This window comes from Ooceraea biroi, chromosome 11 (genome assembly GCF_003672135.1).
Source record: "Ooceraea biroi isolate clonal line C1 chromosome 11, Obir_v5.4, whole genome shotgun sequence".
Taxonomy (NCBI): Eukaryota; Metazoa; Arthropoda; class Insecta; order Hymenoptera; family Formicidae; genus Ooceraea; species Ooceraea biroi.
In genome coordinates, this window is record NC_039516.1 from 8417936 (window position 1) to 8443532 (window position 25597).

General features: G+C 36.7%; 1 protein-coding gene across 1 annotated transcript in view; it reads left to right on the forward strand.

Annotated features, from left to right (window-relative positions):
* The window catches only part of LOC105285968 (laccase-3), a 312136-nt gene that overhangs the window by 219297 nt on the left and 67242 nt on the right, over nt 1-25597 (forward strand). The window lies entirely within an intron of this gene.

Consider the following 25597-nt stretch of genomic DNA (forward strand, 5'->3'; position numbering starts at 1 on the left):
AATTTTACAAAATGGTGGATCTGCAGCAGTATGAAGGAGACAGTCGATTTGGCAAGGTGGTCCGCGGCTAGCAGCATAAATGCCGTAATTTTTGGTTTAGAACAAAAAACAATTTTTTTCATTTTCTTTACTCCAATACTTAGAGAAATACGTAGCCGTTTTTGAAAATATTGATTTTTGATAAAATGGCGGAGTTTTAAAAAAAATCAATTTTTTCACAAAAAAAGTCGAGTAAAATCAGCTGTAACTAAAAAAATTTTTAACTTATCAAAAACATCCTACGTATTTCTGTAGAAAATTGTATTTATTAGATACTGTTAAAATTTGAAGTAAATTGGTTAAAACTTGTTTGAGTTCTACTGCTAGCCAACTTTAAAAATGCTGTTTTGAGAAAAACGCGTTTAAAGTTTCGAATGTTGATATTTTTAGATTAACTATTGAAAGTTTTTACTTGTAGTGAATTTATCTTTAGTCTGCGATCCCAGAACCATAAAGTTGCCCTTCAACAGCAAGATTTTCATCCTCTTCGTCTTTTCTCGCAGATTGTAAGCTCGAGCGAGCCTCTTTCGCTGCATCGCTGAGTGAGCGATCGGAGAGCTTGATGCTTTTTGAAGTATATACTTTCTTTCCTTTGTCACTCATTGTCACTTTTACACAAAACTTTACAAAATAATTATTAAACAACGGTATTTAAATTATACAATAAGAATCAAGGAGATGCTCAATGCGCGTCCGACTAGCGTCTTGTCAACAGCTGTAGTGCGAGTTATACTAATACATCTGAAAGAAATAGAGTACTCACAACATCAATACGCTTATTCGACAGCTTAGAATCGTCACAGATACCTGCAGGTAAAATTATTTGTACCCTACGAACCCAAATGTTTCGAAGTACCGCGCGCTCTAGCAGCACTGTGGTGAGGCGCTTGGCGCGAGAGCCTATAACTTTGGGAAAAAAAGTTTTATTGCCATAAAACCACTTGCACTTCATTTTTAAGACCTTAAAGTGTGTTTAAAAAAAACGATTTTTTGAAAATTTTACATAGGTGCTACCCCTTAAGAAACGTCGTTATCATTATCGTCGTTTGTACAGTTCGTTTTTTCAATCTTAGATGGCAGCAGCAGCCGGTCTCTTGCACGTACATGCACGCACCCACATACACCTACGCACACCCACGCACACTCACCCACCCACACACACACATCTTTTTTTCAACTTACAATTTATTGCTTTTTTTAATAATATTTTAATAATAAAGTTATAAACAAATGAAGTTTCGCGAACGGCTAATCGCAGTAAAACTCGTGACATTGCTCTGATCATGAATAATTCGATCGTTTTGGGTTTTATTTAAAATATTTCTAGATAGCATTGCGCATACGAACAGATGCATACCTATCTCGATCGCGTTATGTTAATCAAGTTTTGGTAAATATGCATAAAAGGTTTGACCTCACCGATGACCTTGACCTTGACATATGTTGTCAAGGTCATCACTCTGAGTGACCTTCAAAAGGTTTTAGCCGGCGGTCATTGTTTATTAAAAAGTTATTAACAAAAACAGGTTTACTTATTTTACATGAATTTTGAGCTTTGTATGCGAAGTGAGGACTTCACTGTGACATATATTATAAAGTAAAGTACATGGGTGAACACAGTGTGTTCCGCCCCCCCCCTGCGGGGGGGCTACACTTCCGAAAATATAACCTAACCTAACCCAAACCTATCTCTGCTTTAAAACGAAAATTTGAGCGACAGCTAAAACATTTAAAAGCAGAAATCCGTGCCGTGTACCAGGTAATCAAAATCTGTACGGTGAAATCTGTAACAGCGGATCCGGTGGGGGAGGGGCAAAGCTCCTCCTCCCCGCCCTCCCGCGAAGCGGGCTGAAAATGAGCGTGTGTGTCCGGGACTCCAGTTTCGGAAAATATAACCTAACCCAAAACCTATTTCTGATTTAAAGGTAAACTTCCATCAAATATACTCTTTCGTAAACGTATATGGTATCGTAAAATTATGCTCTATTCATTAACCTTTTTTTAATAACTTTTTAACAAACAACGAGCGATAGGTGAAACCTAGTGCGGGTTATTCGGGAAGGTGACTTTTGTAATATATGTCAAACTCAAGTCCTTGCTTTGCGTAGACAGCTGAAAGTTCGTGCAAAATGCATTAAACTTCTTTTGTTAATAACTTTTTAATAAACAATGACCGCCACCTATAACCTTATGAAGGTCATTCAGGAGAATGACCTCTATAACATATGTCAAGGTCAAGGTCATCGGTGAGGTCGGACCTTTTATGCATATTTACCCAAGTTTTTTACGAGAAGATTTTTGGCATCCCTATGGGTTTTCTATTATCGTCAATATTAGCAGATATAGTGATGGAAGATCTGGAAGTTTTTTGTATTGACTTTCTTAGTTTTACATTATTGACTTATTATAGATATGTTGACGATATATTCACAATTTTACCGGTTGCCAAAGTTGACGAAGTAGTTCACGTTTTTAATAGCTATCATCACAGATTGCAGTTTACTATTGAAACTGAACATAACAATTCACTGAACTTTTTAGACACTACAATCATCAGAGTGAATAATGAGTTAATAACCAACTGGTATTAGAAACCGACGTTCTCTGGGAGGTATATCAATTTTTTCTCGAATCATTCTAACTAACGTAAAATTAGTGTAGTCAAAGGTTAGGTTGATAGAGCTTTTGCAGTTGTCTGACCCACGCTTTCATTCTTCTAACATTGATTTGGTTCGCAAAATTTTGTTAGACAATTGCTATCCGATTGATTTCATCAACAAACAAGTTAACAAAAGAATAAAGGAGATCAAATACAGAGGCCAGTTGGTTGACAACGCTAACATCGACGGCGGCGACATTTTAAATAACTTTGTTAAACTTCCCTACATTGGAAATATCAGTGAAGTTCTGAGAAAAAATCTTAAGAAATACGGCTTTAACACTGTGTTTTCTGTCACGACCAAATAAAATCATATTATAAGGCTAGGTAAAACAAAATCACGAAAAAACAAAAGATGGGAGTTATTTATCAGTTAGATTGTAAAAGCTGCGATTCTTGTTACATAGGCCAAACGAAGCGAAATTTAGAAACACATATTAGGGAACATATGACGAACATCAATAAACATGTAGATTATCATTCTGTGGTGAGCAAACATCGTCTCAATTATAATCATGATTTTGACTCAAATGTCAGAATCGTATACCAGGAAAATCATGTTAAAGAGAGAGAGATAGCCGATATGTTTTTTATTAAACGTAATGATAAAACCATTAATTCGCAGAATGCCATTGAAAATTTACCGCCTGTAAGAAGTTAGCCCCCACTTTTAGAATTAATATATTTTGAGAGTTGTGCTGAATTGTGCTAGGTTTGTGCTACATTGTGCTAGAATATTACATTCGTAATATGCAAACTAAGTTCAAAAGTGGAAAACAACCATTGTTTAGGCCAGCCCCCCACTTTGGATTTTTTCAATTTTTCACTTCTGCTAGGTTGTGCTAGGTTATGCTAACAGTGTGCTAAAGTATTACTCCTAAATAATGGTAACAAAAGAAGTTATGACAAAAAAGAATTTTCGACAATTTTAAATACGGTGTATCTTCACAGTAGGTACTTAAATACTACAAAATTACATATCTGAGTTGTACTAGCTTAGCACAAGTCAGCACAACATTCGAATTGTCCGGCACAACGATGTTAAGGGCACTTTACTCTTGTGCGTGGCCCTTAGCGCGCAGCTTCTATGTCCGTAATTCGGGTTTCTAGTTCTTCCACGTAGACGATACTGCATATCTGAGTTGTGCTAGCTTAGCACAAGTCAGCACAACATTCGAATTGTCCGGCACAATTGTCTTCAATTCGACATTCGAATTGTCTTCTGTACCTTTAGCTCGAGAGTTTAAAGAGAATGTAAATAAGATAAAGAGAAGAAAATAATATTAATGTTTCAACACAAGCAAAAAAACATATTTAATATGGAAAACTTCGCACTGCTATTATACTTGAGACAAAGTGTTATTACCACTTTGATAGAAATAAAATTAAAAGTAAAAATATTTTGTATCTTTTTTTAATATAATAAGTTTTTGTCTATTATGTAATTATACCTCTCTTTGTCGTGTGCTTATATGCACATAAGCTGTTCCACCGCAGCAAGGTAGAGGTTATTGAAACAGATCTTGTTTTTTTGTATTTTTTAACTTTTTTGTTTTTTTATTTTATTTTTTATTTGAGAAATTTTTAACTTTTTCGCTTTATTATTTTGCTTTAACGTATATTTTAAGAAAAGTTAACTTTAAGAAAACTTAAGATCTAAGCGCAAATTCGAATTTAATGAAACATTCACATGCAATACAATAAACATTATACAATAAAACATAGACGAAACATTAAATAAAAAATAAAAGAGAACATCAAATTTAAGTTCATTATAATTGTAATTATAATACTAATTTTAAAAGATTCAATCTTTGCTTTTCAATTAATGTTTGCGTATAAACATATTACTGGATTTACAGTAGTGTCTTCAGTAACAGACGGACATTTGGTTAACAAATCGTCGAAAAGAATCCATTTATTTGCATGCAAAGTGTAAGCTGTATAATGTCCGGCTGAGTTTACATTGGGTCCGCCGCTGTAATGTATAACACCAACCAAAGAAAATGATGATTCATTAAGTTCAATTGTCTTTGGAAAAGTTTTTAATGCTATTTTTACGTTGGTATCTCCAATACATTCCATTAATAGGTGTGAGTGATAGTTTGCTCTTAATGCTATATGTTTTTCACATTTTGTACAAATTTTATAATTATTGGTTATATAATTCTGTATAGCCTGAGTTATATAATTGTATCCGTGTAATTGGATTGTTTCAAAATCAAGATTAAAAAGAGCTAGATTTTGTAATGTTATTTTTTTGCAATTATCGCATTCCTTTATTAATGTACAAGTTGGCTGTTCCTTAAACAAAAATTCACATAAATTAGATACGTTTGAAACTGCATTTATTGTTATTACATTAGACGCGTTTGTGGTAACAAAATATTCTATTTTACGTAATAATGTTGCCCGTTGTCTATAAATTGATTTGCATGGACCTTTTTCTACGAAATTGTTAATAAATTCAAATACAGGGTGTTCCAGACCTACCGTATCACCGGTTAATGGTAGATTCCTGAGGTGATTCTGAGACGAATATTCCTCTTGCAAAATGTCGAAGGTGGCGTAGTTTCAGCGCCACGAAGGGTTTTAGTTATCCTATTCTTGTGTAGAATTTTCCCGCGTTCAGTGACGGTGGGTCGAAGAGGTCCCGCGCATCGCGCACACTTCAATTTAAACAGCCGCGAAAAATTAAGATCAAATTGAAGTGTGGTCGGGTGTCCGCGATTCGACACCCCGCGACACGCAACTCGCGGGTGTCCGCGATTCGTCCGCGGGGTCGCGGAGGGGGTACCGACCCCCCGAGAAGATCGCATAAATAGGATGAAGCGATCGATATTGCAATCAATAATCCCTCGAGTATTAAAGCGAAGAAACAGAGCGAAATGGCAGCGTACACAAATGAAGAATATTACGATATGCTGATGGCACTCCGTGAGTGTCAGGGACAATATCACGTTGCTGCGAGAAGATACGCGGAATTATATCCGAACAGAGCAAGACATCCTAGGCCTAACGTTATACTTGCAGCAGCTCAAAGATTATACGAAACCGGAAGCGTTTTACCGAAGAAAAAAGACACTGGTAGACATCGTGATGCGAGCACCTTACGAAACGTGGAAACAGTCGTTCGTGCTATTGAGCAAGAACCTGAAACTAGCATTCGGGACATTGCTCGAGAGCACGAATTGTCTTATTCCACAGTCCAAAGGATATTGAAAGAAGAAAAATTACACACCTATCATTACACTCGCGTGCAACACTTACGACAAGAAGACTATCCTCGGAGAAAGAGATTTTGCGAGGATTTCCTCAGAAGAGTGAACGAAGATCCAGAACTTCCGTCTTGCGTAATATTCAGCGATGAATCGCTGTTTACGCGAGAAGGAATATTGAACTCACACAATATGCATGTGTGGGACGCCGAGAATCCTCGACCGACACGACTCAGAAATTTCCAAGTTCGTTGGAAACTGAACGTCTGGGCTGGAATTATGGGTACAAAAATATTGGGCCCAGTTATTCTTCCAGAAACATTAAATGGCGCATCGTACATGGAATTTCTGATGAAAAATCTGCCGGACTTTCTGGAAGAAGTACCATTAATAAATAGAAATAAAATTGTATTTCAACAGGACGGTGCTGGTCCACATAACGCCAGAATCGTCACAAATTTTTTAAATCAGCAATTTCCCGGACGTTGGATGGGCCGGTATGGCCCGATACGGTGGCCTGCAAGATCTCCAGATCTCAATCCATTAGACTTTTTCTTGTGGGGCTACTACAAGGAAGTCATTTACAGGCAGCTTCCTGAGACCATCGAAGAATTAAATGACAAACTTCACCATGCCATTTTCTCAATCGAGGACGCAGTCCTGGAGAAAACGCAAGAAAATTTATTGAGACGCATGAGAGCGTGCATCACAATGGACGGCGGACATTTCGAACACTTGCTGTAAAAAGAAGTGTTCTAAAATAATTAATCTGCCCTTCTCAGGGCAACCAAATATTATAGTAATCTGCCCTTTTCAGGGCAACTAAATATTTTATTTTCGAGGAACATTCTCTTCGAGTTCGCAAATTATTTTTAAAAAATCGACACGTTACAGGCAGACATTATCTACTATTCACTTGGCAGTACGAATGTTTCGAAGCATTCCCCTGCCGGTTATCATAGTATCTAATTTATCGATCGGATTTACAGTATCGATAAGTCAGCCTTGACGAATTCATGCAGTTTACTATAAAAACATAACCTGATTGTTGTTATCGAGTTATCTCCGCGTTGGGTTACGTGCGTTGTGTACGCGTTTTTCTTCGAATAATTTTCAATCGCCGAATAATTAACCGGTAGTGATTAACAGTGATGAACCGATAGAGGCATTCGTAAATGCCTCATTCCATCGATCAGGTGTGTGAATAAATCCGTGAAAGTGTTGATACGCGATACAATTTATAAAAGACGTGTCCAGAAAATTTCTGATCGATTACTGTGATTGTGCGTAATGTGTATTTCTTTCTTTGAATAATTTTCAGTCGCCGAATGATTTATCGGTAGCGACTAGCAATAATAAATCGATAGATTCGTTTATCACTCAAGTGCGTCAGTAAATCCGAGTGCGTATCGATACGTGATGACAATTTATGACAGGAAAAACTTCTGGCTTATTACTCGGTGTGGATTTGTGGATGGAAACGTGAGGTGCGATCTGAGCCACGGTGAAATTATTCATCCGTCAAGCTACAATTCGTCAAGTATGAGAACATCGAATCTGTACAGGTGAGTGAGTGAATGAGAAGAGAGAGAGAGAGAGAGAGTGTGTGTGTGTAATGTATCACATGCATGTATTTAGTAGGTATCGTGTGTGCAGCGATCAGCTGAGCGCCCCGCGTAAGCGTCGCGGTAAGTCGCGTCGCGCGCCGCCCCTGTCTGCCTCTTATACTCGGCCCGTTACTCGTTAATTATTTCCTTTAATAATTCAAAAAGTAAATTTTGGACAAAATTTTCGTAGAGGAAAATTCGTCTCAGAATTACTTCCAGAATACGTCTTTGCAAGGACGCGTGGTTGTTCTGAATCACCCTGTATAATAAATGTATTTTTATTTTTCTTGTACGTGCCCTACGAGCAGAGATATGACGATGCAAAGTCTGAAATTGGAAAATTTCATTTAAGAAACGTCGTCATCGTCATTTGTACAGTCCGTTCTTTTTCGTCGAGTGGGAGCAGCTCCGTTTATACCGACCGTCGGAGATGCTGTTGGTATATCCGTGTGACTCACACATAACGATCATATGTAGAGGCTTTACATTAGAAAACTCTAACTTATCGACCCGACCGTCATGTGTAAGTCATACGGATATACGGACAGCTTCTCCGCCGGTTGGTGTACGACAAGTGTACGACGCGATGTAGTGCAAGAAGTTGGAGTGAGAAAAGATATATTTGTGAGAGGACAAGAGAGAGGGAGAGGGGGGAGAGGGGGAGAGGGGGAGAGGGGGTGAGAGGGAGAGAAAGGGGGAGAGAGGGAGAGAGGGGGAGAGAGAGAGAAAGCGTTGTTTATTGGCGCTCTGGGACACGTCCCCTAAAGCGCAACCAAAATGCATGTACAAGTTTGACTATTACATCATAAGTTACATAAATCAATTAAAACATAATATATAAGTTACATAAATCATAAATCATGAAATTATAATATATAAGTTACATAAATCATTTAAAACATAATATAATAGTATACCTGCATTATTTAAAAATATAATATAATAATATACCTGCAGTATTAGAATTACAGAAAAAGAATAAAACGCAGACACAGCATATACCTAGCATACTTAGAGAGCCGCCACAGAAACATTCTCCCCACTAAGAATTTCATACATACACCGTTTAAAATTTGTGCCTTTATCGATTTTACGCATTGCGAGGGGCAATTTGTTCCAAATACTGGATGCAACACAAATAAATGACCGCCTGAAAATCTCAGTTCTACACTGTGGAACCTGCAAGAGGTCCACCGAAGCTCTAGTATCCCTAAGGACGATATCTGCTCTGAAGACAAGTCTATCGTATAGAGAGAGAGGTCGCTTGGTTTTAATAATCCTAAATAGCTGACAAATTACAAAGTACTTCCTTCTTTGGTTAATATCAAGCCAGCCTAGCCTAGCATAAAACGGTGTAATATGTTGACCTATCCTGATGTCAAACAAATCTTATACAAGAGTTTAACGCCCTTTGTAGCCTATAGCTATTTTCACTTGTAATATCCGTTAATGTAGCACAGCAATAGTCAACATATGGGAATATAAGAGTAGTAATAAGACTCCTTCTCAAATCCGTTGGTAAAAGATCTCTACATAATTTCAATCGATACAGCATGGAATGAATTTTACTCTATGTGTTGATGGTGTGTAAATTCCATGATAGATTACTTGAGATCGTGACACCAAGGTATTTGATCTGAGTTGAGTATTCAATCCCAGTGCCGTCCGCAATTATTTTTTGTAGACTGTTTAAATTGATCGTATTAATGTATCTAGCACTTCCTATTATAATTGCTTGAGTTTTCCTGGAATTTATAATAATCTTATTACGTGTAGCCCAATCATATATTCTTTCAATATCAGTGTTAACTCTGGCTATATCCTGTACTAGATTGTCGGGTCGACTATGATAATATATCTTGAGGTCGTCTGCGTAAAAACCATATTTGCAATATCTAAGAGTATTCCTAAAATCCGAAATATATGCAATAAACAATAGAGGGCCGAGTACCGATCTTTGCGGAACCCTCATATTCACGATGCTAGTCGATGAAAGTTCACCAGTACTAGTGTCACGTACAATTTGATCCCGGTAAGAAAGATATGAGCATATCCAGTGAAGAGCAGAACAGGAAAAATTTAACGACCTTAACTTATCTATTAAAATGTCCAGTCACACCCTGTCGAATGCTTTAGAAAGGTCTAAAAATACTGAAATAGTCACTTATCTCTTATCAATAGCTTGCCTTACATCATCGATGAAACGGATGATACACGTTTGTGTTGAGTGTCCTCTCCTGTATGCGAACTGTATCAGATCATGCAGATTATCTCGCTCTATGTAGTCCTGTATTTGCTCGCTTACTATTTTCTCCAGAATCTTAGACATGGCCGAAAGAATGGAGATCGGTCTATAATCTTGTACACTAGCCGGACACTTTATTTTAGGTATAGGAGTGATTAGAGCCGTTTTCTACAATTGTGGAAAAACTCCATGATTTAGCGAAAAGTTCATTATGTGCTCTATAATGTTTATTGTTGATGGAAGCATTATTTTAATAATTTTTAAAGAGATACCGTCAACTCCAGTGGCATTCAATTTGCTCATAGCACAAGCTCGATGTATCATCTCAGGTGTAATATATAGCCAGTAAAATTTACTCTCATCATAACTTACTTCGTTTAAATATAATTGATCCTCATGATGACCATTAGGATTGTTTCCGACAAAGAGTGATCCAGTAATACTTGAAAAGTAATCATTCAATTCGCTGACCGAGAACATAAGTTTACTGTTTGTATTTTTTGATTTAATGAGTCCAAGCTTACGTAAATTATTCCAAGTAGTGCCAGTGTCGTTCGATGATTTAAAGATATCTGAATAAAATTTTTGCTTCGTAGATCTAATTAAATTTTGTGTTGAATTCCTTAGTTGTCTAAAGTGCATGTGACTATCTTCATCTCTTCTCCTACGCCATACTCTTCTCGCCTTATTTCTCTTCTTAATTGCCTCTTTGATGTCCGACGTGATCCAGGGGGCTGGAAGACGTTTAAAATGTCTCCAACATAGTGGTGTATATTTATCAAGGCAGCCCAGAACCACCCGATTGAAGATTTCAACCTTTTCGTCTATTGATGGGGCAGCGAATAAGGAACTCCAATCTGTGCCATTCAAGTCCTCCTGAATCCTTCCTGGATCGAGATTCCTGAGATCCCTACAGAGACGTGTTCTTGAGTTACAATGTTCCACCTTAAGTTTATACGTCACACTAATGAGGTCATGAGCAGATAAAAAATTAACATCTTGTTGCTCGAAGCCAATCAATTTGTCAGGGTCATCCACGATGCAAAAATCGATTCAAGTGGTGGAGTTCTTAAGTTGGTGTGTCGGATCATGAGGAATCAAGTAAAGACTAGAGGAGCGTAAAAAAGTGTTGATTAGCCTCGAGTCGTAAGAGTCTAATAACATGTTGGTGTTGAAGTCGCCAAAGATTACTGCGTGTCTATAATTAATCTGCAGGTCTTGAAATACTTCAAAAAATTCTGTGAGAAAATCAAAATTAGGTGGTCTATACACAACAGCGAGAAACAATTTTGACAAATTAGGAAAACTTAACTCTCCTATTATATACTCAGGTTTCCGATGCTGTGCATGATTAGAGCACGTTAATACATTGGATTTTAGGGAATTATGTAAGTAATAAGCTACCTCTCCTCCATTTTTACCACACCTATCATTCCTGAAGAGAGAATAACCATCCATCTGCACCATTGAATCAAGGATTGCTGGCCGGAGCCATGTTTCTGACAAGCAAATAACGTGATAATCCCTATCCAGAAAGAACATTGAGAATTCATCCCAATGAGCGAGAAGAGACTGGCAGTTAACATGGCAAATACGCAAGTTTTCTAATGTAACACCGGCGTTATCCATAGTTTATATTAGCGATTTGACCTTGTATTTTACGACGCAGAATGAGGCATGCCGATGTGTCAGTTGCCCTGTGTCCATTATCCGTATCTCTATTTCCTCCATACCTCGAACAATTTGCGCATTTTGGAGAACCGTTCCTCTTCTGACAGTCTTTTGTTGCATGTGACTCTGAACAAGTACCGCATCTAGACTCACTTTTGCAGTTCCTGACGTAATGACCAAAGGCAAGGCAATTGTAACACTGCACAATTCTGATGTGATCAGCAAACTTATGGGCCGAGTATCCATGATAAATTCTACCCTGCTTATAAAACAGGTCACGTACTTCCGAGGAGACTTCGATCACGCAGCTCGTCTCAGTTTTACCAGATCTAGGCGAGTACACATAGATGACTTTTAGGTCCTTATTCTTAATTCCATTTAAGTTCTGTTCAATGATTTCTTTTTGAATCTCTTCACGTTTCGCTGAAACATTGATACCATAAACGATGAGCCGCGGGTCCATTTTAGTGCTCTCAACAACTCTCAGCCCCGCCTTTACAAGGCCAGGATGAGACCTAACTCGCTCAAGATCTGGGGAGTCAGCCTCAATTCTAACCGCTTTGTCCCTGGATAGAGACACCTTCTTAATTTTTAGCGCACATTCCGCTGGATTAAAGACCTTGGATATTATGTCCCTGGTAGCCTGCGATGAAGGAATCTCTCCCGCAACAGTATCCTCTGGGATGATAAGAAAACTAGTAGAAATTGGCGCCTCAACCACCTGTCCACGTGAAATATGTACCCCAGGTCTACTGAGAGCCGACGCATAGGACTGACCGCCGCTCGAGAGACCACTCCGCATCCTGCCATCCTCATGGATCTTCGCGTCTTTGATTGCCTCAGTAACCGACTTCTTTATTTCGACCACTAGATTTTTATCCAGATTCTCCCTACTCTCAAGGACGCTAATCAGAACTGAAGAAACTTCAACGAACGCGTCCCTACAGAATCTGAACGCAGTCTCTAGTTGTGATCGCTTATTCGACGATTCCTTGCTCGTCAGTAAAATATCAGAGATTACATTACTATTTCTATTCACCGAAGCTTTTAATTCATTAACTCTCGAAATAGATAACATTGAGGAACGCTCCCACGCTCACACGCGCTCCCACCAGATGAAGCATGCTCCGCTATATATCGATCATCAGCATCATCCCGATCATCTCTCAAAGGCATCACCGATCCAGTCGCCATACTCCTCTTCTACGACGATCCGATCTCAACATCCAGACACGTCTACTCCACGCAGTCGGCAAGTAAGAAAACTGCTACACCGCTGTCCTTAGTCCGCGTCAACAGCATTCGAAAACATGTTTGTCTACCAAGTCAGCCAGGAGCCCGCTCTAGAAAGTTCTGCCTAACCGGCAATCGAATAAAACCACGAATCCGCCAACCGCAGCCTCTCCAGACTGACCACCGTGTTATAAAAGTGTCAATGTAAAAAGCCTTGACCGAAGGTAGCTAGAACAGAGAGCCCCGGAGGGCAGCAAAGGGCAGAAAATCGCCTTACAACTCGGAGCTGGCAGATACACGGCCACACTCACTTACCGGTAGAGAGAGAGAGAGAGAACTGTCAAGAGAGACATTTCTTGCAAGAGTTCTATGCAATAGAATTATTTTCAAGAAGAGTTAACTATCATTAGAACTGCTGAAAATCATCAGCACGACGCATTTTCACTAAGTGTCGTGCTGAACGCAGATATAACAAATTATTCAAAAATTGTTAATTGGTGGAATATCGATCTGAAATTGTATATATGTGTGAATCTCGGTTAGAACTATCGGGAACTATAGTCAAAAATAATTTTCCACACGTTTTAGTACTTTAGAGGGGAGAGTGTCGTGCTAGATTCACGAAGTTAGCACGACATTTTTTCAATTTTGATTTTTCAATAGAAGGAATGCGGAACTCTTTTTAATTTTTATCAAGAACTGTAGAACTATGAAAAGTGCTATTAGAACTTTTAATATTTTTTCGATATTGGTAGAACGTCGTGTCAGCTTCACAGATGACATTTTTATTGTGTCATTGTATTATATATAACTGCAAAAATGCATATCTCGATAAAATTACCTTTTTCAAAAAAAAGTAAAAAAAGGCGCCAAGTATGCGCGTGGTATGTGCTCGAAAAAACCAATGTGGTAGTTTCTTTAACTTTCAAAAAAGAACTCTACAAAACTAATGATATCTTTCAAACCCGAAGTTCTTTAAAAAAAGAACTCTACAAAACTAATGATATTAACAAATTGCGCCAACTACAATGGGTATTTATGCAAACCAGAAAATCTATTACTTTTTATTATTACTCTTTGACCGATATTAATTGTTGATTCTTATTTAAAACCATGTTAACTGCAAAAAATTCTTTCAAAAAAGAACTCTACAAAACTAATGCTAATGCGGCTCTGTGATTGGTTTTAACATCTTATGATTGTTTTTAAGACGGTCTTAAAGATTTTATTTGAAAAAAATAAACGATATAATAATATTAAGCAGATATTTTTATACGAATAAATCTTTTAATACATATAAATATGTCAATACAAAGAAGTGTTTTTTGAAAATACTTGGCGCTGCTAAACCGCATAAAAAATTCTCTTAGTATTTAAATGTACAAATGTAGTTAATTAAACTTATTCTATACTTAATTCTAATGTTACACACATACACACAATACACACACGTGTGCAGAACACACACACACACACATTCACAAGAGAGAAAGAAAGAGAATAAGATAATTAACATATTGATTCGGTCTAAAACAATTTTTTATTCGGTTTAGCAGCGCCAAGTATTTACAAAAAACACTTATTTGTATTTGTTCGCAAACCAGCGTGCGCGATTATATATTGAGAATATCGAAAGTTCTAGATTTACGACGCCGATAGCTCCGCGTTTCTTTCTTCATTGTTCATTGTTGTGATACTATTAGCTGATACATCGCGCTCCGAAATTTAGTGACTCTAACGACTCGTCGTGTTTATGTCGATTGCCTCGCTTCAAACGCGTGATCGGTGATCAGCCAATGATACGCAACCACACGTTTTGGCAAAAACCAAATTTCTGGCTAACCGTCGCCGATCGCTCGTCGTATCGAGTCAGTCGGGTGCCTGCTCTATGCCCGCTTCGTGCTCAAATCATCACGGAGTTACAAGCACCGTACTCCGTATCAACACTCGGCGTCGCGAAACTGCATACTGTGCTGTAATCGCGACGATTTAGCAGTTCGCGGTCTGATTTGGATTCGTCGATCCAATTCCGCTAATCAGTGTGCGATTTGTCGGTGCATATTTGGCAGCAATCGCGCATAAAACTATATAAACTATAACTGTGTTGTGCTTGTGTATCGTCCCGTCGGGCGTGCGGCGAAATCGAGCGAAGCGTGTCGGAAAGAACTGTGGCGGACCGAACAATCACCAGCAATCCGTCAATCGTCACTAAACCAAGGAAGGACGATCGGTCGGCACCAGCCAAACCAACCCCGAGATCGCGGAGGAATCACTCGATCCAGACGGCCCGCGCGCATCGCTCGTTTCCGACGGCCAACCTCAACCCGCGTCCCGACGGTCATCAACTGTTATATCGAATAAACGTAAAGCAAATTTGCAACTGGTTAATTTACTTGGTTCAAACCCGCCACAATCACTCTAGCGAGTCTTCGGATTCGCGCGACGCACGCTTCTGAGCTCAGCGCTGGGCTGTACCGGTTTATCATCTCTGCAACTCCGCGCGTGTGATCGTGTTCGCGATCGCGACGCGCACAGTATTGACATATTTATATGTATTAAAAGATTTATTCGTATAAAAATATCTGCTTAATATTATTATATCGTTTATTTTTTTCAAATAAAATCTTTAAGACCGTCTTAAAAACAATCATAAGATGTTAAAACCAATCACAGAGCCGCATTAGCATTAGTTTTGTAGAGTTCTTTTTTGAAAGAATTTTTTGCAGTTAACATGGTTTTAAATAAGAATCAACAATTAATATCGGCCAAAGAGTAATAATAAAAAGTAATAGATTTTCTGGTTTGCATAAATACCCATTGTAGTTGGCGCAATTTGTTAATATCATTAGTTTTGTAGAGTTCTTTTTTGAAAGAACTTCGGGTTTGAAAGATATCATTAGTTTTGTAGAGTTCTTTTTTGAAAGTTAAAGAAACTACCACATTGGTTTTTTCGAGCATATACCACGCGCATACTTGGCGCCTTTTTTACTTTTTTTTTAATCTCACACTACCTTATTATATTATACAGGGTGTCGACTTTTGACTATAATATATAGGGTGTCCGATTTTAATTGACTAACCCGAAAAACTTGTATCTCTTTCGAGAAAAATTTGACACGATAAATTAAACGTTATTTATTCCGATGATAAAAATGTGAAAATAACATCTGCTAAGTTATATTAATTCACTTTCCTCTTTTATCCTCCTTATCACTCAAGTATAGTATAACATACAGGTCTCATTTTAAAATATAGGGTATCTCACAGTATCTTATTATATGATTTTTATCTCCTCATATATTATAAAAAAGAATAACATACTTTACACTACAAAATGTGTGAAATCACAACAAAATTACCTTTTTAAAAAAAGGTACAAAAAAGCGCCAAGTATACGCGCCTGAAGTTCTTTCAAAAAAGGACTCTACAAAACTAATGATATGAACAAATTGCGCCAACTACAATGGATATTTATGCAAACCAGAAAATCTATTACTTTATTATTACTCTTTGGCCGATATTCATTGTTGATTCTGATTTAAGACCATCTTAAGTACAATTATAAGATATTTGAAACCAATCACACAGTCATATTAGCATCTTAAGACATTACTTCAGATCGCCTGGAAATAAGAATGGACTATGAATACTAGCCTTTGATATTAAAAAATAAAGGACATAATAATATTAAGCAGATATTTTTATACGAATAAATATTTTAATACATAGAAATATATTTATTAATACAAATAAGTGTTTTTGCAAAATACTTGGCGCTGCTAAACCGAATCAAAAATTGTCTTAGTATTTAAATAATCTAAATATTACAATAATTTCCTTAAACTCTAAATTACATAACAACTCGCTGAAATACATATATGTACAAATGTAGTTAATTGTTATTACATTAGACGCGTTTGTGCTAACACAATATTCTATTTTACGTAATAATGTTGCCCGTTGTCTATAAATTGATTTGCATGGACCTTTTTCTACGAAATTTTTAATAAATTCAAATATTTCCGATGTAGCATTTGTAACAGTGTTATAGAATTTTAAGTGGATGCATGCAGTGGCAAATAACTGAACAATGCTGTCAAATCCGCATGTGTTTATAACGACTACTCTATTTTTTCCCTCTTTTAAGGATTCGCAAAGATTTCCATTTTGCAAAATAGCGATATCAATTTTTTTCCTTTTGCAAACTCCTGTGAAATCAGATCGTGGTTGGAAATACGTTCTTTTCATACTTGCTCCTCTGTCATTCTTGTTTCGCCAATTATGTTCATGATTTAATTCGTTCATGGAGTACTCATTTTCGGATTCGTCAGTTGATACGGCATCATGTTCATAATTTTCTTTTTCAATAACGCAAATAAATAGCTGTGAGCAGTGCTGGATGTAGGTGCAGTAAAGTTTATTCCTCAAGTCCTTAGTTTGTACAAACGTTTCGGTCTACTCATTAGACAGACCATCTTCAGTGTAACTCAAAACACTGGATAAAATAAACAAATATAAAAAAATATAAAAATATAAAAAATATAAAAAAAGAAAATCTAATAAAGTTAAAAAACCGCATAATCATGCTATCGTATAAATATATTGAATTTACAAGCTCAACGAAACCGTTTGTACAAACTACGGACTTGAGGAATAAACTTTACTGCACCTACATCCAGCACTACTCACAGCTATTTATTTACGTTATTGAAAAAGAAAATCCCTCTAAAAAACCTTACAAAGGTAAAAGAATACGCCAAGTACATAAAAAAGCAAAACCAAATATGATGAAATCCATTGTTAACTAGCCAAGTACCTAGAAGCAATTCAGTTTGAGGATTTGTAATTTGAAATAATACTTGGCGTGCCCGGGTCGCATTGAACATGCATTCTTCTAAATTTGTACTGCCTTGAGTATTTTCACTAATGACTCGTAAATCTTTGTATTTGGTAATATTAAAACAAGTACGTTTACAGTTTCGCACATTAGCGGAGTGATTATAAATATCCCTTTTCATTACTCACTCAATACAAATAATTTACACATACAGTTTACACAAAGTATAGGTAGGACGTACGTTTTAATGCGACCTAGGCACGCCAAGTATTATTTCAAATTACAAATCCTCAAACTGAATTGCTTCTAGGCACTTGGCTAGTTAACTATGGATTTCATCATATTTGGTTTTGCTTTTTTATGTACTTGGCGTATTCTTTTACCTTTGTAAGGGTTTTTAGAGGGATCTCATTACTTTTTGTAAAAATTTTTTATATTTCATTAATTTTTAATGTTTTTATAGAAAAGTACATAAAAATAAACAATAAGGTACCGAACAATGAGAGTCACTGCATAAACATCGAGCGTTATCAAGTTTAGTGCATAGACGTCAAGCGCTAACGTATAGCTTATCTGGAATTCATATCATTTGACATGTCACATAAACTTATGATTAAACTATTTCAGGAACTAAAGCCGTAATCAAAAATCTAACGGCACTTTTATAAGATAATATGGGTGCAAGCTTTCGGTTGCGACCACTTCAAATAAAAATGGTTCAGTCAATCCTGAAATATTGTAATTGAATGTTAGAATTATGACGTTTCGTTCTTCTCCTTTTCCGAAATCAGGTTCAGACTCACGTACATATGTTCGCACATACACATTCAAAGCGATTTGGTACTTTTTTTTCGTTGCACCACATCGACGACGACGACGACGACGAAGTTGCACCACGTTGCCGTATGACGTTGCAGCACGTCGATAAGGTGCAACGTCGTCGTCGTCGTCGTGCAACGTCGTCGTCGTCGTCGTGCAACGTCGTCGTCGTCGTACAACGTCGTCGTCGTCGTCGTCGTCGTGCAACGGCGTCGTCGTCGTCGTTGTGCAACGTCGTCGTCGAATAAAGTAAATCGTGCATGTATGAACGCATGTGTGAACGCAAGCTTGAGGGACAAAATCGCTTTGCATGTGTTTGTGCGAGCATACGTACGTGAGTGGTCTGAAGTCTATGGAAACCGAAACGTCACAGTTTTAACATGACGATTGTAATATCTCAGGATTACCTGCACCAATTTAATTCTAATTGATCGCGTTCGAAAGCGTGCACCCATATTATATTACAAAAGTGCCGTTAGATTTTGTATTACGGCTTTAGTTCCTGAGATATTTTAATCACAAGTTTATGTGACCTGTCAAATGATGTAAATTCCGGATAAGCTACTTGGTAGCGCCTCGACGATGTCACGCCAGTGCTGTATCAAGCGGCTATTTCTCATGCGGCTATTTATTTTTTTATGTACTTGGCGTCGCGACACTACCGCGTCGCTTGATTATGAACACGATGCCGTATCAACTGACGAATCTGAAAATGAGTACTCCATGAACGAATTAAACCATGAACATAATTGGCGAAACAAGAATGACAGAGGAGCAAGTATGAAAAGAACGTATCTCCAACCACGATCTGATTTCACAGGAGTTTGCAAAAGAAAAAAAATTTATATCGCTATTTTACAAAATGGAAATCTTTGCGAATCCTTAGAAGAAGGAAAAAATAGAGTAGTCGTTATAAACACATGCGGATTTGACAGCATTGTTCAGTTATTTGCCACTGCATGCATCCACTTAAAATTCTATAACACTGTTACAAATGCTACATCGTAAATACAGGGTGTCCCAGACCTACCGTATCACCGGTTAATGGTAGATTCCTGAGGTGATTCTGAGACGAATGTTCCTCTTGCCAAATGTCGAAGGTGGCGTAGTTTTGGCGCTATGAAGGGTTGTAGTTATCCTATCCTTGTGTAGAATTTTCCCGCGTTCAGTGACGGTGGGTCGAAGAGGTCCCGCGCATCGCGCACACTTCAATTTGATCTTAATTTTTCGCGGCTGTTTAAATTGAAGTGTGCGCGATGCGCGGGACCTCTTCGACCCACCGTCACTGAACGCGGGAAAATTCTACACAAGAATAGGATAACTAAAACCCTTCGTGGCGCTGAAACTACGCCACCTTCGACATTTTGCAAGAGGAATATTCGTCTCAGAATCACCTCAGGAATCTACCATTAACCGGTGATACGGTAGGTCTGGAACACCCTGTATTTGAATTTATTAACAATTTCGTAGAAAAAGGTCCATGCAAATCAATTTATAGACAACGGGCAACATTATTACGTAAAATAGAATATTTTGTTACCACAAACGCGTCTAATGTAATAACAATAAATGCAGTTTCAAACGTATCTAATTTATGTGAATTTTTGTTTAAGGAACAGCCAACTTGTACATTAATAAAGGAATGCGATAATTGCAAAAAAATAACATTACAAAATCTAGCTCTTTTTAATCTTGATTTTGAAACAATCCAATTACACGGATACAATTATATAACTCAGGCTATACAGAATTATATAACCAATAATTATAAAATTTGTACAAAATGTGAAAAACATATAGCATTAAGAGCAAACTATCACTCACACCTATTAATGGAATGTATTGGAGATACCAACGTAAAAATAGCATTAAAAACTTTTCCAAAGACAATTGAACTTAATGACTCATCATTTTCTTTGGTTGGTGTTATACATTACAGCGGCGGACCCAATGTAAACTCAGCCGGACATTATACAGCTTACACTTTGCATGCAAATAAATGGATTCTTTTCGACGATTTGTTAACCAAATGTCCGTCTGTTACTGAAGACACTACTGTAAATCCAGTAATATGTTTATACGCAAACATTAATTGAAAAGCAAAGATTGAATCTTTTAAAATTAGTATTATAATTACAATTATAATGAACTTAAATTTGATGTTCTCTTTTATTTTTTATTTAATGTTTCGTCTATGTTTTATTGTATAATGTTTATTGTATTGCATGTGAATGTTTCATTAAATTCGAATTTGCGCTTAGATCTTAAGTTTTCTTAAAGTTAACTTTTCTTAAAATATACGTTAAAGCAAAATAATAAAGCGAAAAAGTTAAAAATTTCTCAAATAAAAAATAAAATAAAAAAACAAAAAAGTTAAAAAATACAAAAAAACAAGATCTGTTTCAATAACCTCTACCTTGCTGCGGTGGAACAGCTTATGTGCATATAAGCACACGACAAAGAGAGGTATAATTACATAATAGACAAAAACTTATTATATTAAAAAAAGATACAAAATATTTTTACTTTTAATTTTATTTCTATCAAAGTGGTAATAACACTTTGTCTCAAGTATAATAGCAGTGCGAAGTTTTCCATATTAAATATGTTTTTTTGCTTGTGTTGAAACATTAATATTATTTTCTTCTCTTTATCTTATTTACATTCTCTTTAAACTCTCGAGCTAAAGGTACAGAAGACAATTCGAATATCGAATTGAAGACAATTGTGCCGGACAATTCGAATGTTGTGCTGACTTGTGCTAAGCTAGCACAACTCAGATATGCAGTATCGTCTACGTGGAAGAACTAGAAACCCGAATTACGGACATAGAAGCTGCGCGCTAAGGGCCACGCACAAGAGTAAAGTGCCCTTAACATCGTTGTGCCGGACAATTCGAACGTTGTGCTGACTTGTGCTAAGCTAGCACAACTCAGATATGCAGTATCGTCTACGTGGAAGAACTAGAAACCCGAAGTAAAGACATAGAAGCTGCGCGCTAAGGGCCACGCACAAGAGTAAAGTGCCCTTAATATCGTTGTGCCGGACAATTCGAATGTTGTGCTGACTTGTGCTAAGCTAGTACAACTCAGATATGTAATTTTGTAGTATTTAAGTAACTACTGTGAAGATAAACCGTATTTAAAATTGTCGAAAATTCTTTTTTGTCATAACTTCTTTTGTTACCATTATTTAGGAGTAATACTTTAGCACACTGTTAGCACAACCTAGCACAACCTAGCAGAAGTGAAAAATTGAAAAAATCCAAAGTGGGGGGCTGGCCTAAACAATGGTTGTTTTCCACTTTTGAACTTAGTTTGCACATTACGAATGTAATATTCTAGCACAATGTAGCACAAACCTAGCACAATTCAGCACAACTCTCAAAATATATTAATTCTAAAAGTGGGGGCTAACTTCTTACAGGCGAATTTACCTCTCGTATGTGACAATATTTTGAAGGTTGTTTGAATTTTTCGGCTATCTGAGACCTGACTCATAACAAGTTTCTTCTCAGATGAAGATGTATGTTTGTCTGACAAGGAAGGTATCCCAGGTGTCCCTCTCCGATTTTAATGAAACTTGGTGGGTTTGTAGAGAGGGTCAAAATATTCGATCCGTGTTTTTTGTATTGGCAACGAAACATGTTTAAGAGGTGAAATCAACCCTCGAAAATCGATGAAATTTTCGTTTTTCGGCTATAACTTCTGAACGAATCATGATAGCGCAATTTTGTAAATATACAAAATGTACAGAATTTCGAAAGCTATCTATCGACATAAAACTTAATTTTTTTGTATTAAAAAATACGAGTTCTGGAACTCAACTTTTTTATTTTTCCACTAATAAACATGAAATTTTTCTAATGGAGAGGTTTTATTTATAAGAAAAAGTGTAATAATGCATTTTTGTTCCTACATGTTAGACAAAATCGAAAATATATTTTAACTATGCAGGAGTAGCGAACTTGCAAGCTGTAGTGGTGCCGCACGTTGACCATGTTGCGCGTATTATCATTAGCGAATACGAATTCGCTGTGCAGTAGTTGCATAATGTCAAGTTATTAAACGGTGGAATATTCGAAAAGGCGAAAAAAATTAAACCAAGATATAGAGTAATTGAAAGTCAATACGCAATAACGTATTAGAAAAAAGAATTTGTCTACGGAGTTTTAAGTTTTTACGGACTAAACGAAAAAATATTAACAAGAAATCTTTTCTTCGCCAGGGAGTTCTAAATTTCAGATGCATATTTTAATCGCGACACTGGCAATATCTGATGGTCGGATATAAAAAAAAATATATTCTTGCTTGCGTGGTCTTTTCTCCTCTTTGTCTTATTTAATTTTGTCGGTTACATTCTACAAGTTAGTTTCGAAAATTGTCTAATTTATAAGGTATTTTATTGCATTGTACATTTCGTTATATGTATTTTTTACTTTTAGAATGTGACTTATTTATTTTGTAATTATTGAACTGTGCACTTGAAAAGGACCGGAATCGACGGTCGAAACGTTGTGCTAAATTGAAATCATTCCATCGCCAACTTGGTCATTAATATAGGATTTTTACTTGATTGGTACTGGCGAATTATTGAACTTGTTTTGGATTAATCAAGTATTGTAGAGACTTGAGTTCATCAATTCGCGATATAGCTCAGATCACGAATAACTCGATCGTTTTGGTTTTTAATCATCATTCGGCGTAATAATTGTTCCAAATAAAATCCTAATTTAATAAAATAGCTGGTTAATTGGAATACTATCGTATGGTTCTCTGGTTGGCATTGTCTCACAAGTGACATTTCACTCATTTCAATATCGACAAGTGACTTTTTCGAGAACTTATCGAGCGGTTGTATGGCAATTTCTCATCAGTTTTCGACGCGGCAACATCAACGCATAATATTTCCGAACTTTAGGTAATATAGCGCATCATCACTCAAATATTATAAGAAAGTCTTTATTAGAGTATTTCTAGGTAGCATCGCGCATACGAGCAGATGCATACCTATCTCGATCGCGTTATTGTAAAAACTTGTATTTGTGATTCTAGAAAAATTTGACATGATATTATTTTATTAAAATTTATTTATTCCGATGAATAAAATGGGAAAATAAAATCATCCATCTGTTAGGTTATATTAATTCGCTTTCTTCTTTTAACTTCCTTATCAGTCAATATCTTTTTCTTTCATAAATTATAATACACAGGATGTCCCATTTTATCTTATTTTTATTATACAGGGTATTTCCTAAGTAAGTAGACAAACTTAAAGAGGATATTCCTTGGCTTATTTTAAGAAGAAAAGGTCATATAAACATATGTCCTAAACTGCTTTGTTTTCCAAAAAACAGTACATCACTGTTCTCGTTCACTTTTCGTTTATTATAGAACAGTTTGTGTTATTGCAAATGAAACAAATGAAAAACAATAGTAACCAAAAAGAAAAATTATAACGAAAAAGAAAATAGTAACTAAAAAGAAAAATAATAACATCACAGTAACTGCTGAAAATGTCCACCTGCAGCCATGATACACGCCTCAACTCTCCTTTCCATTGATTGACGTACACGCTCAAAAATATCTGGAGTGTCTGAAACGAGTGTTCACTTGCGGCGCCGCGAGACCATCCCTACTCCATCCCCACCGCTGTTGACTCGTACTGAAAAAGCACGCTATCCGAAAAGTGAACGAAAACAGTGATGTACTTTTTTTGGAAAACAAAGCAGTTTAGGACATATGTTTATATGACCTTTTCTTCTTAAAATAAGCCAAGGAATATGCTCCTTAAGTTTGTCTACTTACTTAGGAAACATCCTGTATATAATATTTATATATCATAATATACTGGGTGAGTCATTTAAAATGTTACAGACTTATATCTCGGTAATGAAGCAGTTTAGACAAAACTGTTTCAGACAAAAGTTGCAGGGTTGAAAGGGGGCCATTCAGTGGCAGTAACAGATTGGTCATTCGAAGTCATTTTCAAGGTCATTTGAAGGTCAAGTCCAATTTTTTAAACAGAAATCTATACTTTTTATTGCAGACTCTGCTTCTCCGTCGAAAAGTAAATAACTTTTGTTCGAAACATTTTTTTAAAAACGCCCTCTTTATCCCGAAAACTCAGGTTCAAACTTTGGCGGACCAATGATAATAACTCGCTTTATAAAAGACACTGAAGTTTTTTTTAGTATTTTACTGTTTACTGTCAGCATTAGCGTTATCCAGTGTGCACCACGTGGAGGTTGCTGATCGGATTTGCACACCTTGTGGCCCTGAAAAGGGCCGGTTGCTCCGCTTTACACTAATCCATGCGATGTTCAAAATGTCCTCCAGCATTTTCTAAATATAATATAATTCTTGTTCTGAAATTACGTACTGCTTTTCGTAACGTATCTCGAGTGATCTCCAAACATGCTCTTCTTATTCTTTGCATCATGTTTTCCTATTTTCTGGCCACCAAGATCACCAGACTTGAATCTTCTTGACTTTTTTTCTGGGGTTATGTGATAAATGTGGCTTACGAAGACGCGTCAACTACAATAGAAGACATGTCATGCGCAGTCATTCCGCATGACCAAGTTTCATATCACAGTCATTTTACGGCTATTGATTGACTGTTAGCAGAAAGGTTAGTTTCCGGACTATTTTAGAAGTATGCTAAAGCGATCTAAAGTGTTGTTTTATGCGAATATCTTTTTATTTGGAAATAGCACGCAGGAATTCTCAGCGTGTCATTTCTCTCCTCTGACGTCATAATTCAACATGGCCGCGGTGACTATCCAGGAGCCTTAAAAGAGTAGTACTTAACTCTTAAAGCAATATTAAAGTGACAACACTAGCGTTATATTATATTGATTCAGAAGAAACATATTTTGTATTTTGAATAAAAATGTAGATGTATGGATGTATTTTAAATAAAAAAAATGAATATATTAGATAAATTTTTCTTTCGATCATACTGGCTAACATATGCTAGATGGTCAGCAATGGATAAACTAAAATCTCTGTTTTTTCAAACGCGATATACTGCACGCCGACGGGATTTGTCAGTCTAATGATGCAGCAACCGTTTTTTCCCTTTACCACGAGAGAAAATCGTCGATGAAGTTAGAGAAGAGCGTTTCGTCTTAAGATCATCTGCAGACTCATCAGTAGGGCTGTGCAGACGATCCCTTGCCCTAGACGCTGGGATACACGAAGATGTTAAAAACTCGTATATATATATCAAATTGTGCCGTACAGAGTACTCGCGAGAAAATCCACA